Below are 5485 nucleotides of genomic sequence, written 5' to 3'. Positions count from 1 at the left end.
GAAAGAAAAGAATGCGGAAACGGTGATGACACCTTTTCTGCGGAATTGTCTGTTTTTCTATCGTATCAATTTCATAATTGTGACCATCTACTAATCACGCGATCATCATGATGACACCCATCTCCTGAAACATGTTTAGCGCCGGAAGCAGAATAGTAGAAGGTGTAGCCAGATGACGTTTAATGCGTGGGGGAGGAGGAGGAGAAAAAAAGAGGAGAGGTCATTTAATAATAGAGCCACAGAGACAGGAAAATGGGGAAATGTTTTTATTAGGGACTAGAATAGAGGGGGGATTCTGAAGAGAGAAGAACAATGACCAATAGAATTTTCTTAATTGGAGGTCAAGTCTTGGGATTACTGTATTGTTGGGGAGAAACCGGAAACCCCCATGAATAAAAAGGTGAATGACTCCGGAAGTTTTCAAAACTGAAAGCAGGAAGGAACATTTCAAAAGAAAGTGAATGTCAGAATCTGAGAAATCTTGGATCTCTGAGAATCTTCTCTGAGAATCTTGGAATCATAAATTACAAAAGTTTCGAAATTTCGGATTCTTCAAAATTTGTATTGAAAGGACATCAAAAAAAATATATTTTTTCCAAAAAAATGTCCTGTCCCGCCACCCTTTAAAAAAAGAAAGTTCAAAAAGTATACATTTTCCTAAAATGGAATCGTAGCGGTGCTCACATCAGAGGTGTCTTAACTTTTCAAACTCAGGGATTTATGCGAAACAGAACATGAGTTCTCGAAACCAAAAACAGGCGCCTTGATATTTCTATATTTCCTCGACGTATTATGTATTTTTCAACAATGCAAAAACTACTTGTGTTTTGTCTTCGTATTTTTTCTGACACCCATTTTTTACATGAAAGCAGAAGTTTTTGGGTGGGCGACACCCGACGACGTCGGAACACGACGAACATATTCACAAATGACATATATGGAAACAAAAAATATTCTTGAGTTGAGGTTTTGTGTTTGGTGATGCTGACATCACGTCATGTGATCTTAAATGGAGAGTAGCAATCCCTGGAGAACTCCTAATAAGAAGAATAGAGAGTTGGTAAACACTATATTTGGTGTGATTTTGATGACTAAAATGTTTACTCTGGTGGGTTTATTGAGTGCGATCTATTGCCTTTTTTGTTGAGAAACATGACTTGTACAGTTGGAGCAAAAGGGCAAACTTTCAAAATGACCAAACCTCAAGGCTGAAGTCAATATACACCATTTTTAAAACCTTTCAAAAATGAGATTGAAAGAGTCTAAATGTGTTTACAGATTCTCCATGGCAAAATTCAGGAAGAAGAATATATAGAACTTAGAACTTAGAACTTCTATTCGAGCCAAGGCTGTGCCATTAATGGCCAAAGCATTTCGATTCGGGTACTTGTGGGATAGGTAGGGTACTGCCTAGCGGTCTTACGAACAACGGTCTGATATGTCCACAGGAACTTACCAGTGGCCGGCATCGGCCGCGGTCGCGATTTGAACAACCTTGATTCTAGCTCATCGGAAACGACTAGGGGTTTTATTAGAAACTCTCTGACCTAAATTCTCCAACTAAAATCAAAACCTACCTGTTTGCTCCAGAATCTCTCTTTTTAAAACACCAGTCATCCCATATTCATGACTTCAGAATTTTTAGTGTTTTGAACACAATAACGTGCAAGAATGCAACTTTGAATTTTGAGTGGGTTTCATTCTCCAAAAAGGAATCCAGACACATGCTGACCTCTTCCGATTTCCTAGAAAATATCCATTTGTACCCTTCACTGAGTTTCATAAATTTCAAGCGGAACAGAACTGGGTGGGAGAGAAGAGAAATGTGTTATATTTTGGTCTTCTGATTTGAGGAAAGCATGAGCTTTACCGGTTATTCAAAAGATTGAAAATAGTCAATTTTTCAGGTGTCTGTGTTATAGTCTCTACCCTATAGACCCTGGAAAATTAGCCAACCTCTATACTAAAGTTGGCCAACAAAAAATGGGAGGAGTTTCATGTCATCACCTAATCTACGAAGATGTCTTCTAAGAAGACGTGAAACGTCGAAATAGCTAGAAATGGGGATTAATGGCATAGAAAAATTTTGCTTGTTTGTAGTTTGTGTAATGGAAACTTTTGAAATGAGGAGGAAGAACTCCTAGAACCCATTGAACTCAGTGTGTATTAAAGCCAACAGATTTGGGAAAACAGAATCCAGGAGAGTTTCAAGGACCTGAATCACCGAATTTCACAACTTTTGGAAGATTTGGAATTTCATATTTTCGTTTCGAAACATGGAAGTTACCATGAGCACTTGAATAGAAAACCGCCAAAACCTTAGAGCTTTCAGTACATTTATCTCGGTTCCAATGGAAGATTTCAAAAAGTGGTAAACTGACAAAATAATTTTGATATTATGAAACCCATTTTGTCAGTTGACCACTATTTGATGTCTTTCAGAGAAGTCGAGATATATGGACTAAAAGTTGGCGGTTTGGGTGGCCTTCCATTAAAATGTTTGCGACATACCCGGAGCCGATAAATCTCATTAGTTCAAAATTTTTAAGTTTCGAAAGTTTCCGAATCGCTCGATCCAATCAAGCCAATATCACAAAAATCATGATGAAAGTTTCAGTATTCTGAATTCCGATTATTCCAAAAATCTTGAAACATTGCCTTTAAACTTTCGGATTAAAAATCCTCATGACACTATTCCCCCGAGTAACTTTCTCATCTTGTACTTCTAGGTCATCTCTTTCTCAAATAATTCCAAACTAGAACTCGAACTAAGTTCATTTACAACCACAGGTGATTCGCGAACAATCCGTTACGGACGCTCCGTTTTCGCGAGCTCCGTATCCGATCCGATTGCGAATCATGACCAAACGGATCCGTTTGCGAATCAAATGTTTTATTGAGTTGTATCGGATACGGAGCTCGCAAACAGACAGGATACGGATCAATCCAACTAATGTACTGCTATTTACTGAAAACGGTTCGCGTGCGGTCCGTATGCGGTTCCTATTTCAACCGCGCGCAAACGCGAAGCTTCCGTAACGGACCCGTTCCCATTTTACCTGTGACTTCTAGAACTTTTTGAACCGGCAGAAATAGAATAATCGAGTGGAGCAGGAGCAGTGCAAAAAATTACTCAAGACGACTAATAATACGAGAAGGCTACGAAATAAAATTGAGTAAGTGAGAAGGGTATTTACTCCGAAAAGTGTTTTATCACCTGACTATGGAGATTAGGGAACATAGCGTGTAATATATGGAATTTTCAGATTATCAGATTTTTCAGAAAATTTTAATTTTATGGATCCTTAACCATCTAATGATCTTTGAAAGGGTCCATTGACCTTCAACGTTCAATTTAATTCCTGAATTAGCAAAAGTATGTATATACCCTTTGGTCCAAAAATAATTCAAAAGGGAAATAAATTAAAAGTATGTGTGTGTGTGTCGAACCGATCGAATAAAGTGTAAAAATGAATTAAAATTGAAACACTCTGTGTTTGGTCGTCTCCCGAGAAGAGATGAGCAAACAGGGGCGGGCACATTTGAAATGGGATTCAAACGAGAGAATTTGGGAGGATGAGGGGAAGAAAATGAAGTTTTTGGAATAGAGATTAAATGTTCAAGTTTGGAATGGTGATTAGAATATTTCAGAAAGTTAGCAGGTTTTCAGAAATTTCCTCAGGAATATCGTAAGGGTACCGGGTGGCTCATAATTACCTAAAGTTTGTACTAGCATAACGTTTGAGTCAAACGTTGTGCTGGGTTGAAATTTAGAGTGCAAGAATTCAAATAATTCATCAGTCAACTGGCCAAATTTCAAATTATTTGTTCAACTTTGAGCTGAGTAATCGTTCGCTAAATTTTCTCCATATCATGAAAATTACAACGATGTGCAAGAAAATTTCCTATTTGACCAATCATAGCAATATCTAGACTTGAGAAATAGCTTTGAAAATTCGAGTAGCTTTGAATCAAACGTAAGGTTATATTTCTACCGATGTTCGTCCTTCCAAGATACTCATATCTAAAGAAATACCCATTTTTGTCAGCCCGGTTAATTGTGCGCCACCCTGTACGGTGAATTTGATGATTTAACTAAAATCTCTAAATTGTCTAGTTCTCATATTTTCCAACTATTTTTCTCAATTCGGAAAATAGAACTCAAAAAAGTTATCTAAATCAACTTAATTCATGAAAGCCGATCACCCGTTCCCTGAAGATTGAAATAAGGTGGGGGTGGCTTCGTATTCAGAATACGTATTTAGATTGAGTACCCCTAGAAAAAACAAAGCCAAAAACTTGAAGCAGACGTAGTTTTATTGAACTGACGAAGTTAAAAAGGGAGGAGGGACTCCCCTCAAAAAAATAGAGACTGAGCAATTGAGGGGGAAGAAGAACTGAACCTAAGAAGGGAGGGGTGATCATAGATTGACCCTTTTACCTACAGTACTGGCCAAAAAGGTATTCGCAAATAGTTTTTTGAGAGTAACTTTGCTGAAACTTAAGGGATCGATCTGAAAATTTTATTGTGCATGTACTTCACGGTGACTACAAATCGCTTACAAGGCAATCGCATCATTTACATAATAATAAAGTCTCCTTTCAATTCATTTCACATTTTTATCGTTGCTTCTCACTCTTGTTCCATATAATTTATATTATTTGAGATATTATGGTTTTCTAAGAATGTTGGTTATGGCTCCTATCTATTTAAAACTGTTTACAGACATGGCCAGACTCCTCGGAAAAAAAAACATCTCTCAGGACATCCGTAAAGCCATCGTCATCGGCTTCAGAAGTGGATGTTCCAAGGACCTCTTGGCGCAGCAGTTCAATGTTACTAAACGTGCCATCGTAGAAGATCTTGAAGCAGTTTCGGGATGAGGTAATATTCAAAAATAGTATAGTTATGGAAAAAAATGTTTAGGGAGCCTTGGTGGAGCGAAAATCGCCTGGAAGACCGCGTATCACGTCGAAGAACATGGATCGGAACATCGTCCGAGTTTCAAGAGAGGATCCCCAGAGGAGTTCTACGGACATTCAGATGGTCGTGAAGACTCCAAATGAAGTCACACCATCCCTGAGAACCGTCAGAAGACGTCTTCAAGATGCTGGACTCCATGGACGACGGCCAGCTAAGAAACCATCGATCAGCAAGAAGAACAGAATCGCCCGCGTAGCATGGGCCAGAGCTCATCTCCACTGGGGACGTCAGGATTGGGCTAATCACGTGTTCAGCGACGAATCCAAGTTCAATCTGTTCGGTACTGACGGTATCAAGTGGATTCGCCGTCCGGTTGGATGTCGGTTCGATCCCAGCTACCAGCTCCAAACCGTCAAGCATGGAGGTGGATCGGTGATGGTCTGGGGCTGCTTCTCTGGGACTTCAATCGGCCCGCTGAGAAGAATTACAAGCATCATGGATCGCTTTGTGTATGAAGACATCTTGGAGAACACAATGAGACCCTGGGCAAGGTCTACTGTG

The sequence above is a fragment of the Caenorhabditis briggsae genome (assembly GCF_000004555.2).
Source record: "Caenorhabditis briggsae complete genome, chrI, whole genome shotgun sequence".
NCBI lineage: Eukaryota > Metazoa > Nematoda > Chromadorea > Rhabditida > Rhabditidae > Caenorhabditis > Caenorhabditis briggsae.
The sequence above is the reverse complement of the archived record's forward strand: the minus strand, read 5'-3'. Positions refer to the sequence as shown.